Here is a 14,581-nt window from a genome sequence, read left to right on the forward strand (position 1 = left end):
GTCACCAGATGGATCAGACTGAACAGGTTTCAAACCTCAAGGAGGCTCTTACCTTCTAAACAGGGATGACTGTTTTCTAGTAAAATCAGGAAAAGGGAAGGAGAAAACTCTAAAGAGATTCCTCCTGGCGCTCACATACGTGAACCCGAATACTCTCAGTCCTCAAAGAGAGACCTGGAGAAGGAGACTTGCTGAAGCAAAGCCACAGGGGTCTGTGAGGTTTCCCTGGCCCCTCGCCCCTGTCCTGCCATGCTGATGTCAGCATCTCTCTGTGAGGTCACCACCTCCCCACGACCTTTGACCAATAGTCTGAGGTCCTGCAAAAAGCCTTTGTGATGTCACTGCCACACCCCTCCCTTGCTGTGCTAATGTCCTGCCCCTGCCCAGGCACTTTGGAGGTTTGAGCTACTCCCTGTGGATCACCCCACTCAAGGAGCATTCGTTCTAGGCAGCAAGCCGGCTAGACAGGAAAACATCAGCCGCTGCTCCCAATGCTACACTCAGTTTTTCAGAAATTTGTCGACTTTATGGCCAGAAGAGACCATTAGAGCATCTAATCTGACCCCCTGCATAACACAGGCCTCCTGTATGACACAATAGCTACTTTTTGGGTAAACACATTCCAGAAAGGCATCTAGTCTTCATTAGATGACATCAGAAGATTGTGAATCCACCACTTTCCTTGGTAGCTTGTTCCTGTGGTGAATCATCTTTGCTGTTGAATATTTGTGCCTTAGTTGTAATATGAATTTGTCTCTTTTCACCGTCCAGCCATTGGGGCTTGTTATGCTTTTCTCTGCTACATTAAAGAGCCCTTTAATAGCCAATCTTTTCTCTCCAGTAAGGCCCTTCAACACTTCAATGAAGTCACCTTTCAATCTTCTTTTGATAAGCTAAAGAGGTTGAGCTCGTTCAATAGCTCACTAGAAGGCATTTTTCTCCAGCCCTCACAACATTTGGTGGCTCTTTGCTGACCCAGCTCCAATTTCACAACATCTTTTTCAAATGAGGACACCAAAACTAGAGGCAGTATTCCAGTATCAGTCTCACTGATGCCGTGTCATCTCCTGTGACGTTATTGACATAATCTGTAACTGTATAGATCACCGTTGCGACCACTGTTCTATATTTGCAGCCAATATTATAGAAAGGTTGTCGTGTAATGGGTCTATGGAGAGGTTATGATTGGCTGATTAGAATTATGCTATCTCTGGATGTGTATCATTTTTGTAGTTGACGTTATGAATATTGGCTCTATGCTGCCCGTATTTCAAACTTGTGCTCTGCTTCCGGGGAATACTCCAGCCAGACAAATTGGTGTCAATTCTGTCTAGCCTGCTTGATGGCTCATTAAGGACCATCAGCTATACAACTGGCCCACTGAGAGAAGTCAGATATGCCTTGTGACTCAGCAAGGTATGCAGGGATCTGCCCTATGGACAGAACTTTAAAGTTTTTCTATGCCACGTGCTGGATAGAGTGTCCTTGGGACAAAGAAAGCAAAAACCACATGGCAAGAGACTATAAAAGGCTGATGCCTCATCTCCATCTTGTCTTCAATCCTGCTTCATACCTCTGAAGGGACTTTGCTACAAACTGAAGCTCTGTACAAAGGACTGAATGACCCATCCCAGGTGTGGATGTACTCCAGAGACTTGATTTCAACCTGCAGTTTATTCCATCACTGCTACAAGCCGGAACCAAGGACTTTGCCATTACTGGATGTGAAGGGTTCAAATCCTTGTGCAGTTTATATAACAACCTGATCTATGGATTGTGCCAGCTCTTTTCCAGAGCCAAAGTCCAGAGTATGGTCAAGGGACCAGAGGCCTAGCAAATAGTAATCAGCTAAGAGAAAGCTGGGTGAACAGAAAGCCTTGCTTGCTAAGATAGGCCTGGTCAGCAAATTGCCAGGTGTTGGAGCTAAGAAGTAAATAATTGTGTCTTATTCAGAGTTGCAAATTGAGCAAAGAATCCCTTTTCCTTTTCTGTTAATCTCTTCTGTAGAGAGACGTTCTTCCCACAGATCCAATCTTGAGTTTATGAGAAGTAGGCACATGTCAGTATAAGATATGGCATCTTTCCACTTCCCTCCCAAGAGACCAATGCCTTGCCTTTAGACACACAGAAAACAATCTTTATTGCCATATGCTTTCACTGGTTCTTTGCTTTAACCCCTAGGAATGTACCTGTTGGACAATCAAAAGAGTTGCTCCTTTCCTATGGACCTCAAATCAGAATTCAACATAGATATTTTATACTACTCACATTTTATCAAATTATTCATTAAATGTTAACTTGCTAACTTGAGACCATGGGTGGAGACATTATGTAACCTGTTAGCCATTGGCTACTGTGCTATCTTGTCTTGGTGCAGAACCTATCCTGGGGTAGCAGCAAAGAGTCCTGTGGCACCTTATAGACTAACAGACGTTTTGCAGCATGAGCTTTCGTGGGTGAATACCCACTTCTTCAGATGCAAGTGGGGTGTTGAACTGCCTACCCCGTCACTTTACCCTGCCCATGGAAAATCTATATATTCTATTGTAATCAATTGACTGACAGTGTCTCTGAGCCTAATACGCAAGGTGACACTCCGCCAGCGCTGTATGTAATAAACTCCTATTCTTGACCTCTACACTGTGTAGATTATGTCCTTCACAGACACCTGCTGAATAAAGAGGAGATTCAGCATGCAGCACCCAGTGGTGCCTGGCTGAATGCATCTCCTCTCCCCGCAGCTTGGTGATCTTTTGAGGAAATGAAGAAGACTGCCTCTGCCTAGCTGTACATTGCTTGCAAAAGAAACAGGTCTTTTTGGTGACAAGTGTTGAAAGGAGCCATGAGACAAATGTGGAGACAAGAAAACATCCCCTAACTGAACTTGCATCTGTGGATGCTGAAGTCACAACACAGAGTGCTAAATGCTATATGACCATGGCTGGTGTCAGAAGAGTCTCTACCAAAGCCTTTTTCCACCAGCAGGGGCCTCTCTGTGCACATAACTCCTGGTAGTGTGATGGCTGCAGGCAGTGGAGAACTCTATTTTGGCATCTCTTTGTCGATGAACATCTGCAGTGGCTGTTAAAAGGCCTCTGGATAGTGGTCTTTGGGAAGAGCTGGCTGAAGAGCCTTCCTAGTAACCAGGAAATCCTGGCTTGGCCTGCCAGTTCTTCCTTGCTGAACCTAATGTCTCTGTTGGCTCCTTTTTTGTATCTCTTTTCATAAAAAGAAAAGACCTGTCAGCAGAATCCTTCTAAGTAGTGGTTCAAGACAGAGAGAGCCTTCCTTGCGGCTAAGTCTTGGTGCCATGGGGCATGCCTCACTGCAGTGCCTTCTGTTGGCTGTCCTGGCAATTAGCTCTGGTCCCCTGGTGCGCCTTCATCTAGTGGCGTCTGGCTGCCATCTGTTCTATCATTAGGACCCATGTCGCTCTCAGGACTTCAAAGTCCTCTTATGGACACAGCCCTCTGACTGTGCCCCACTCAGGTCTCTCCCCCCTTCCAGGGGGCAGGCGTCCTCTACCCAGACACTTGCCTCAGTGACCAGCTGCAGTCCAGGGTGTAGCCACCTGTGTCAGCAGCGACTGAGGCAAAAGGGGTGCACCTCCAACCCCTGCCATCTGTTTCTCTGGACCACTTCCCCACAGACCTAGCACCTTCCTCCGCCTTTGTATCAGGGCCTCAGTCTGGCAGTAGTCGGCCAGGAGGTCACTCATGCTCCCCTTACCCACCCAGCACTACTCTGATCATGGTGCCCTTCCTTCAGGGCAGCCAATCCTCCTTCCTCAAATTCCAAGGAGTGACTGACTCTTGCTGTGCTGAGCAGCCCTTTATATATGGGCTGCTCCAGCAAGCCTTCTCCTGATTGGCTCTCCCAATAAGCCCTTTCCTGATAGGCTGGGTTCTGCACAGCCTCTGCAAGGCTGCCTTAATCTTTCTTCTGCTTGTTTGGGGCAGCCACCCCACCACACTTGGAAAGCGGCAAATGAGAAATCTAGAGCTGAAGGAAAGGTTACCATGACTCAGAACTGAGCCGAGGTTCCTGCGACTGAAACACAGATCACTAACCACTATATGATCACAGTGGCTGGTGGGAGAAGCACATGTTAGAAGCCCTCTGTCAACTCAGCTGTGGCTTGCTGTGCACGGAGAGCCAGACACCTCAAGGTCTGCAAGTCTTGAGGGAAATGGGGAATGTCTGTACTTTGGAATTTGCAGGTGTTATCCTGAACCATCAAATGGAACAGTTGTAAACCCTTTTGCAAGGCAGGCACCATGGCTTAGCTGGCTAAAGCACCTGTCTAGTAAACAGGAGATCCAGGGTTCAACTCCCAGTGGTGCCTTGTTGTATGGCTTTTGTCTCCTCTGCTCACATTTTCCTGTGTCTTTCTAGGAAACAGAAGAGACCTCCCTTGGTATCCAAGTAATTGCTTGCTAAGGAAAAGGCTTCTTTGGAGAGAAGCATTGGAAAGAATCAAATCACAAGCCTGGAGCCGATGAAAAGGCTGCTGTGACTGGCATTGGCATGGTGGTTGCTTCGACTGCAATTGCTGCAACACGAGAGCCTGTGCCACACGTCCTTGTGATTTGCTGGGGATGTCCACACACAGAGGTCATGTCACCTTCCTTTTGATTGTCAGTGATGAGAAATGGAGCAGCTGGGAGAAAAGTCCCAGAGAGCAGCACTGTGGCTAAGCTGGGCCAGGCACCTGCCAAGTAAAGTGGAAGTTAGGGATGCAGCACCCAGTGGTGCCTTGCCAAATCTGTCTGCTCTTCCCACCTTTTGGTCAATCTTTTGAGGAAGCAGAGAAGATGCCTTTGCCTTGCAGTGCAGATGCTTCCAAAAGAAACCAGTCATTTTTTCTGAAAGTGTCGGAAGGAGGCACCTAAGAAACATGGAGACAAGGAAAAGGTCATCGTAACTCAACTTGCATCCATGGCTCTTGAGGCCACAATGCAGAGCACTGTACGACCACAGCTGGTGACAGAAGGGGCTTTTCCAAAGGCATTTTCCACTAGCAGGGTCCTCTCTGTGTGCAGAATTCCTCATCGTTTGATGTCTGCAGGCCCTGGAGATCACCCAGGTTTCAGTGTGAACACAAATATCTGCACCACAGTTTTTAGCCCCTCAGCTTTAGCTCCATGAGCCCAAGTCAGATGACCCAGGCCAGCCTTGCTGCCATCTTTATCCCAGGAGAGATGGACTCTAAGGGTACATCTCTACTGCAATGGAAGAGCAGGTGTAGCAGGCTGTGCTCAAAGCAGCACCCTGGAAGCCCCATATTCACCACTCTCATATAATGATGCCATGGTTTGTACAAAGTCTGCCTGGTGAGGTATCATTTCAAAAGTCTTGATCTGTTGAACATTAATATCGTGTTGGATTGTGTGTGCTCGCATTGGTTGGGAAGTTATGAAGTTTTGCTCTGTGTGTGTTACTGAGATATGTTATGAGGTTGGGAAATGCCCCCCACCAGCCTTTCAGGTGTGACAATGGAGGAGCCAGACTCGCTGCTGGCCCATTGAAGGTATCCACACTCCCAAGGACTATCCCAGGAACTGTATACAATGGAGGCTTCTCCGAGATAGCACAGCGACAATGGACACTGCTTGACTCACATGGTAACAAAGGAGCTTCCTAGCAAGTTGGAAGAAACTATGAAAGAGGGGAAGAGACATCATGACTTGGCCTCTCTCCCCCACAACTCAGCAGCTGGAAACACACCTGGAGGACAAAGACTGAACTGAACTGATTCAGAAATCAGAAGAGAATAATAACAATAATACTTGCAAACCAAAGTCCCCAAACAGACTAGTATTGGTTTTTCAGCAGAAAATTTTCAGTTTGAGGAATTTTGTTTTCTCAGTCAGACCTTGCCAAGGGAAGCAGGGAGAAAATGTTGGAGTTGCCTCCTTCAGAACAGCTTGGCGTAGACACTAGCTCTGGTTCACTGCTCTGGCCTTGCTCGGGTTGAGGGTATTTTAATAATTTGGGCAGGTCCCAGGGTGTTTGGGGGAGATGATGAGGATGTTCCCTTTTGAGATAAAAACTAAGAAATACAGGACTAGAGAATTTTTTTTTTAATCTGGGATTTAGACATTTTATTTAAAGCAAGGGAGTTCTGAGTTTCTGAGAAGGTTTTTGTTTGCAAGAAGTAACATTGTTTGATCTGTCATTGTACCAAAGGGGGAGATGGTTGTCTACAAAGGAGGGGTGAAAACTAAAAGCATTGCAGGAAGATGGGATTCAAGCCCATGTATGCAAACCACAATGAATTAGCAGCCCATCACCTTAACCACTTGGCCACCTCATCTGAGCTGTCAAGAAAGGGATAGAAGGAGAAATCTAAGGTCAGCAGAGCTAGGGATAATAAGGAGAGATGGACTCTAAGGGTACGTCTCCATTGCAATGGAAGCCCAGGTGTGGCACACTCTACTCAAAGCAGCACCCTGGAAGCCCCATATTCACCACTCTCATATAATGATGCCATGGTTTGTACAAAGTCTGCCTGGTGAGGTATCATTTCAAAAGTCTTGATCTGTTGAACATTAATATCATGTTGGATTGTGTGTGCTCGCATTGGTTGGGAAGTTATGAAGTTTTGCTCTGTGTGTGTTACTGAGATATGTTATGAGGTGGGGAAATGCCCCCCATCAGACTTTCAGGTGCGACAAGGGAGGAGCCGGACTTGCTGCTGGCCCATTGAAGGGATTCACACTCCCAAGGACCATCCCAGGAACCGTGTACAATGCAGACTTCTCTGAGATAGCACAGCGACAATTGGCACTGCTTGACTCACATCGCAGCCAAGGAGCTTCCTAGCAAGTTGGAAGACACTATGAAAGGGGGGTAGAGACATTATGAATTGGCCTCTCTCCCCCACAACTCAATATCTGTAAACACATCCGGAGGACAAACACTGAACTGAGATAAATCAGAAGAGAATAATAATAATACATTCATATCAAAGTCCCCAACCAGACTAGTATTGGTGTTTCAGCAGAAAATTTTCAGTTTGGGGAATTTTGTTTTCTCAGTCAGACCTTGCCAAGGGAAGCAGGGAGAAAATGTTTGAGTTGCCTCCTTCAGAACAGCTCGGCCTAGACACTAGCTCTGGTTCACTGTTCTGGCCTTGCTCAGGATGGGGGTATTTTAATTATTTCGGCAGGTCCCAGGGTGTTTGGGGGAGATGATGAGGATGTTACCTTTTGAGATAAAAACTAAGAAATACAGGACTAGAGAATTCTTTTTTTTTTAAGAAATCTGGGATTTAGACATTTAATTTAAAGCAAGGGAGTTCTGAGTTCCTGAGAAGGTTTTTGTTTGCAAGAAGCAACATTGTTGGGTCTATTATTGTACCAATGGGGGAGATGGTTGTCTATAAAGGAGGGATGAAGACTAAATGTGTCCGATGAGGATGGGATTCAAACCCATGCGTGCAGAGCACAATGGATTAGCAATCCATCACCTTAACCACTCGGTCACCTCATCAGAACTGCTGAAAGAAGAACAGGAGGAGAAATCTAAGGCCAGCAGAGATAGGGACAATAAGGAGTTTTGAAACACTAAGTGGACGCAGGGGCTGAATGAGCTCCCCCCTCACATCTAGTGAGGAGCTGGGGGAAAGACTTCAGGAACAGACCGTGTTTGCATAGACACACCTACTCTGCCTAGGTATGCAGCATGATGGGGCCACTTTCCCAAAATGACCAGTTTTGGCTGGTGGTGGGCTACAAATCACTTTAGGATTGAGTGGAATGAAATGTTATTATCCTTCCTGCATGAGTGAAGGGCAGCAGAACATACCTAGTCAGTCCTGATAGGGGGTAGGTGGGTGAGGAATAGCTTTTATTGGACTGCAAAGAAGCAATTGAGGACCGACTTTTCACAAACTTTTCACACTGTGCCCTCTTAGCCATGGCCAAGGCCCCCCAGAAGCTGCGGTCGAGAACCAGGGCTGGGAGTGGGGCTGTGGCTTGCTGGGGGAGGGGTGCAGACACAGGTAAGGGGGTTGCAGCTGGGCCAGGGGCTCAAGCTCAGGCTGAGGGTAGGGTGGGTGAAGAGCTGGGACAGAGTGGGGCTGAGTGGGGCTCCCTCCGTGCCCTCCATGGGGGCTGGCTCAACCCTGAGGTGCCTCCATGAACATTCCTCTGAGCCCCCCTAGGAGGCATGCCCCACATTTTGGGAATCACTCCCCTAAACTGACCCCTAGTCACTAAGCAGGGGCTAGTGGTGCCAAAGCCCAGGGACATGGAGCTTTGCCAGAGTGGAGCCTGCAGGTCACATGCTGGGGGGCTGACACAGGCTCCGTGCTCTGGAACAGCTCTGAACCAAACCCAGGCAGAGTCCTCATCAGTGTGACACCGCCCAGGGGACGCTGTCACTGCGGGAAACCTCCTGGCCTTCAGCACGTCCTCGGACTGACCTTGGACCTTTCAGCACCCCTGTTCCATGCCAGGAGCTTCCTGTAGTGAGTCACCTTAGCAGGACACCGGGGAAAGCCTTACACCCCCCCCCCGCCCGCAAAGGAGTCCTGCACCCCCAACTTCCACAATCACCAGTGACTCTCAGCCAGCGTTGTAAAACAGAAGGTTTATTAGTGGTCTGGAATCCAGACTGGGAAAGTTCTGTGTTAGCACAGGAAGCAGGAAGATTCAGCAACGTCCATCTTGGGGGGACCCCGAACTCAGAGCCTGGGCTCTCCCGTCGAGTCCCCAACCCAGCAGACTTCTTGCTTCCAACAGCCCAACTCAGCCAGACCCTTTCCCCTCTTCTGTCCTTTGTTCTGTTTCCCCGGTAACCTGCTCACCTGGCCTCTACCTCGTTCTTTGTTCTCCAACTCATCCCAGCCAGCTGGTGTCTTGCAGCAGGTGCGCCCCGGCCAGCAGTTGCTAGGAGACAGAATTTGTGGCCATTGTCTGGGCCCAGGCAGCCGGACAGCAGTCACACCTGCCCTTTGGGGGTCTCCGCAGAGTAAACACCCTTGTCCCAGCACCGAGATCAGTGGTCCCAAAACTTTTTGAGGGTCAGGCCCCCCCTTACCCTTGTCCGTGCCCCCATGAGCCACACCTGGGAATGGGGCCACAGCTGTGGGGGAAGGGATGCAGACAGGGGTAAGGGGGCTGAGGCAGGGGCCAGAGCTGGGGGTGGGGGCAGAGACCGGCAGCAGAGCCACAGGTGTAGGGCTGGGAGTGGAGCCCTGGGAGCCAGGCCAGCAGCCAGGGCCAGCAGCTGGGGCTACAGCCAGGAGCGGAGCTGGATGGTGCTCCCTCCCCACACACTCTGGGGGCTGGCCTAGGCCCCAGGTCCATTCCCCTGAGTGTTACTTCATTCCACCTGGCGGGATGCACCCTGCGTTTTGGACCTCTGATCTAGATAATCATGCAACAAATAGGGGAAACTGAGGCATGCACAATATGCAAAACATTCTGAAAATTCCCACTTCGTCACAGGGGTGTCAGTGGGGTCTGAGCTGGGCAGCAGCACAGGGAGAGTGGGGAGGTTTCCCTTTGGAAAAATTAAACTGCAAAACATCCCCCTGTGTTCCCGCAAAAGTGTCTCATTCATCCCTTAACCCCTCCCCATGAAAATCTCCACCCCTGCCCTGGCCCTCAGAGACCCCCTCACTCCAATGCAGATGTTTAACTTTTCTTATTTTTCCTTGGCCTTGTGCAAACATTGTTCCCATCAAAATGATCCAGGGCTTTTACAATGAGAAAGAGAAAACAAACTAAATCAAACCCAAAGAAACCGCTATCGACCTCCCCGCCACAGACAGTTTGGGTCTGAATTTTTCTACTGAAACGTTGAGACAATAAGACTCTCACTGCTCTTGTCCAGAAACAAACCTAAACCCCCCATGCAGTACCTGGGACATCTGTGTCTGACCCATCAAGGCTTCAGCTCCTTTGGTGAGATTTCCAGCTGCCCAATCCTGCTGCTATTCCAGGGGAGCAAATCCTGGCTCCTGTCAGCATTTATCTCAGCCCCGTTCTGTGCATCACAGGTTTCTCCGGGAAAGGGCAGTGAATGGTTCTAGGGTCCAGTGATCCTCATCCAAATCACGCTAGAACCTGAGACTCCTTCCCCTTCCCCAGGCTGTGGGCGGGGAGGCATTTCACAGAGCTCTCGGCGCTATAGCACGTGGCTAAGGAGAGAGAAAAAGCCTCATACCCCCTCTGCTCTGGGTGCTGGGTTTAGTCCTGCAGCCTCTGCCCCCCACCTAGTGCCCTATGGCTCATCCCTGCTCCTTGCTGCTGCTCCTTGCTATAGACTGTGAGAGGAGCGGAGGCAGCGCAGGAGCCTTCTGGGGACGCAAATCTGAGGCTTTGGGGAGACACATTGTCTGAAGAAGTGGGTATTTGCATCCGAAGTGGGTATTCAACCACGAAAGCTCATGCTACAAAATGTCTGTTAGTCTATAAGGTGCCACAGGATTCTTTGCTGCTTTTACAGAACCAGACTAACACGGCGACCCCTCTGATACTTGACATTGTCTGAGACATCAGAGTGCTGCAAACCCTGCAGCCACCCCCTCAATCCGGGGTCTGTTCCAGCCCTGAGTCTGGGCTGCCGCGAACCCTTCCCCAGAGCAGGGTGCCCACAGATGATAGCCTGGAAATAGGCGTGTGAGACTAACTCCTGCTCTCCCTGACAGGGCCTCCCCTAGACCAAGTGGCGTCCCAGGCAAGAAGTGTCTTCGGTGCCCCCCACCCCTGCTCCATATGTTAAACCATTGAATACCTTATTTTTTATTGCATTTGTAGCTCATTGCATGATTTTGATGCACAGTTTGGATACATGATTTTCTCTGTCATATAAAATACATTTTCATGCTAGGATGTGTAAACCTGTATTTATTCATGCCATATATAAGCAAATAAAAAATCATTTCCTTTAAGCATATAGAAACTTTTAATTTTAACAGTAACTGAACTGTGCTAACACCTAGCAATGGAACTGTCACCAGCACAGGGTGGGCCGCTATTAAATAGTGTTACAGTCGGAGACAGACAGCGTTAGGATGTTAACCCCAGGCCTTTTGTTCAAAGGTCGCTTCTCTCACCTTTCCCCCATGAACTGAAGCACAGCATTCGGGAGATCCAAAGACTAGTTAATGACATTTCCAAGTGCTAAAATAGCAAGTGATGTCCGTCTTGCATTGGCCATTATTGACTGGAGTGATGGTTTATTGAGAATAAGCTTCAAGGTGAGAAGCAGCAGCCCAAAAAGGCCCCCTGCAGGTGCTGAAGTAGCTCAGTTGGGAGAGCGTTAGACTGAAGATCTAAAGGTCCCTGGTTCAATCCCAGGCTTTAGCAGACTCTTTCATCCCTCTTTCTGCAGCAGTGGGCTGTTTCCTGGAAACACAGCAGTTCCTTTACCGAATGCAAGTCCCTCATTTCAGGCTTAGCTGCAGGAAAAGGCAGTATTGGCTTCTGCACCCAGTTGGCCCACCTGACCGTTCTTTCTTCTCTTGCTCTTTCCCAGCAAGGGGAAGGAAAAGAAGCTCTCCCTTCAAGCTGGAGTCACAAGGGTGATGTAAGGACGCCTTCCTGAGCACCAGCTCCAGTCCTCTGCTCTTCCAGCTGACCCATTGAAGAGCTGCGGCCATGTTCTCCGGGTTCGCCCCTCGGTGTGTGCCAGGGTGAGCACCACCAAAGTGCATGGAATTTGAGGGGCGGGGCAGGGCAGCGCACGGTGATGGAGTTTCTGTAGTGTAGTGGTTCTCACGGTAACCTGACATGCAGAAGGGCCTCAGCCCAAAACCAGGCAGCAACATGCTGGCTTCCTTTTCCCAGCTCCCCATGCTGTCCAGCAAGGTGCTCCTCCTTCTGCCACTGGCCTGTCCCTGGGATAACCCCAACCCCCGCACGATGGAGGGTGGTGACATCAGTGGACAAAGTACCTTGGCGTCAGCCTGGGGAAACTCGAGGAATTAGGCCAGTCGCCTTTTGAATGCTTGTGGCTTGGCCTCCTCTGCCCTGGGAGGTTGGCCTACGTGTGGCTAAGTGGGGTTAGTAGTAGCCACCATTTGTTCTGCAAAGCCTGGGGAGATGCGGTTGGTGCTGGGAGGTAGAATCCTGTGCCTGCCTCTTGGCATCCCAGGGGTGGCTACTTGCAGCCCAGGAGAAGAAGTGGGGTTCTGGGTGGAAGGAAAAGAAGCAATGGTGAGTCCTCGTGGGCGGCTTTCTGGCAAGATGGTTTTCCGGTTTAGGCTTGGGAGGCGCCTGCGAGCTGTGGGTGGAGTTGTTCCAGTGAGAACCGCTGCTCTTGTCTCCCAGACCTGGGGGCACCAGTGACAGCTTGAGGGGGCAGGTGCTGGCTTGAGTGACTGGGATATAGGAAACCACAGCCTGCCCCTCGGGGCCAAGTCCACTGCTTGTCTCCTGCGTTGTGACATCCAGATTTAAATCTTCCCAGCATGTGCTGCGGCTCGTGTATTAAGCCTTCCTGGTTGGCCCGGTCATTTCCAAAGTAGCTCAGGTGGGAGTGCATTAGAGTGAAGATATGAAGGTTTCTGGTTTGATGCCAGGCTTAAGCACCCCCTTCACGCTGGGCGTGTCGTGCTGGGCTTTCTTCTGGGTGTGCAGCTGTGCCTTCAACTCAGCAGTTTTCCTAATTTCAGAGGCAACACTTGCAGAGGGCGTGTGGGGTCATGTGCCCCACCTGGGTTAGCTATCGCCTACTACATCATCTGGTGCTGCCAGGCTTTACATCCCGCTAGGGGCCTCCAGGATCCTGACATCCCAGCACTTTACACACCTTCCTAGAGCCTCCCAACCCCCCTGGGCTGTCGGGACTGCGACCCCAATCCCGCTGATGAGAAACAGGCCTGGGGAGGGGAAGCGACTGGCTCAGGGTCACACCAAGTGTCAGAAGGATGGATGGGACCCAGCAGTCCTTCTTTCTAGGCCCCTTCACTAACCCCTGCTGCACACTCCCTCCCACAGCTGGCAATTACAAGCCAGGCCCTCATGTCCGCTCCCCCCCGCCTTTGAGAGGGAGTGTGCTCCGCTGGAGTGACTGGGCCAGGGGATTGGGAGTCAGGACTCCTGAGTTCCATTGCTGGGTCTCCTATTGGTTCCACTGCTGGTTGTTTTCCTTTTCCTGTGGGACTTTGGGCACGTTGCTCCCCCCTCTAGGGCTCTGTCCCCAGCAGTCAAATGGGGATTTCATACTTTCCTGCTAGTGGAAAGTGCTGGGAGAATCCCCCAGCCAAAGCTGCTCTGACAGTGCTAAGCAGCATCTGACCATTCAAGGGTGGAGCGCACTGCCCAGGAGGGGGAGGGTTTGGCTCTGGGGTTTCACTTCAGACCAGTCTAGAGAGAGGAGCCCAGCCATGGAGTTTGGCTCAAGAAGACCAAGTCTCCAGTTTGTTAAGGGTGTTTTGAATTCCAATCCTGTGCAACAAAGTGCTTGGTGTCAGTTGCCAATTTTAGAAGTATGCTCTCCACTCCATTTTCCAAATCATTCATGAAAATATTGAATAGTACCGGACCCCGGACTGATCCCTGCCGGACCCACTAGGTGCACCCTCTCCGTTGGACAGCCAGACATGGAGAAGGGCTCTTGGAGTCTGGGCTTTCAACCAGCTCTGCGTCCACATGACACTGATTGCATCTAGACTGCATTTCCCTCCTTTGCTTGTGAGAATGTCCTACGGGACTGTGTCAAAAGCCTTAGTAACACTGAGATAGATCCCATCTACTGTTTACCCACCTCCACTAGGCCCGGAACCCTGCCAAAGAAGGCAAGAGGATTGGTTTGGAATGATTTGTTCTTGACAAATCCATGCTCACTAGTCCTAAGAACCAAAGTATCCTGAGGTGCTCCTGACAAACTGAGTGTTTAAGAATGTATTCCAGTATCTCCCCAGCTGTGGAAGTGAGGCTAGCTAGTCTGTAAGTCCCAGGGGTCTCTTTGTTCCCCTTTTAAAGATAGGTCCTGTCTTGTTCATGGATGGGAGGATGTTTTTTTACCAGGGATCTCAGACGAGAACTCGGGCACAACACCTGGTTTGTTAAGGCCACAAAAACAGAGGCAGGAACCTCTTCTCTCCTGCTGGCAAAGAACCCCAGCTACCTAAAAGACAGGGACTCACATCCCTGAAGGGGCTTTTAAAAAGGCAGTGGTTAAAAGGTTTGGCCCTGACCATTTCTTGTTTCTGCAGACTAGACATTTTAGCAAACTTTAGAATTCCTTGGTGCTAAACTCTGTGAAACTCCCCTTTCTCCTTCACAAAGGGCTTTAATGCCCCTTATCTCACTCAGGCTCAAAACTGCCCAGAGTTCGAGAATTGTCCCTGTTCCCATTGGGCAGACGAGGAGGAGCCTGAGGTACAGAGAAGGGAAGTGACCTACCCAGCAAGGTGGTGACAGAGCCAGAAAGAGAAGCCACCGGTCCTGACTCCTGTTCTAACAGACAAACACCCCACCACCACCCCGAGGCAGGGATAGAGCCCAGGAATAGAGATGGTGGGGAAATTTCATTGAAACCGTTTCTGTCAGAAAAGCCTATTCAGACTAAACCAGTTTGTTTCTCAAAATCATAACAAGTGGGATGAAAGTTCTTTGCAAAA

General features: G+C 49.8%; 3 non-coding genes across 3 annotated transcripts; 2 read left to right on the top strand and 1 right to left on the bottom strand.

Annotated features, from left to right (window-relative positions):
* Positions 1 to 4,271: 4,271 nt before the first annotated feature.
* TRNAT-AGU lies at positions 4,272 to 4,345 on the top strand. The gene has a single exon. It is a non-coding gene; the product is annotated as a tRNA-Thr (tRNA).
* A 3,067-nt stretch (positions 4,346 to 7,412) lies between these two features.
* On the bottom strand, positions 7,413 to 7,494 carry TRNAS-GCU. The gene has a single exon. It is a non-coding gene; the product is annotated as a tRNA-Ser (tRNA).
* Positions 7,495 to 11,248: 3,754 nt separating this feature from the next.
* TRNAF-GAA lies at positions 11,249 to 11,321 on the top strand. Its single transcript has one exon. It is a non-coding gene; the product is annotated as a tRNA-Phe (tRNA).
* Positions 11,322 to 14,581: the final 3,260 nt, after the last annotated feature.

The sequence above is a fragment of the Mauremys mutica genome, unplaced genomic scaffold (assembly GCF_020497125.1).
Source record: "Mauremys mutica isolate MM-2020 ecotype Southern unplaced genomic scaffold, ASM2049712v1 Super-Scaffold_100214, whole genome shotgun sequence".
NCBI classification, from domain to species: Eukaryota; Metazoa; Chordata; order Testudines; family Geoemydidae; genus Mauremys; species Mauremys mutica.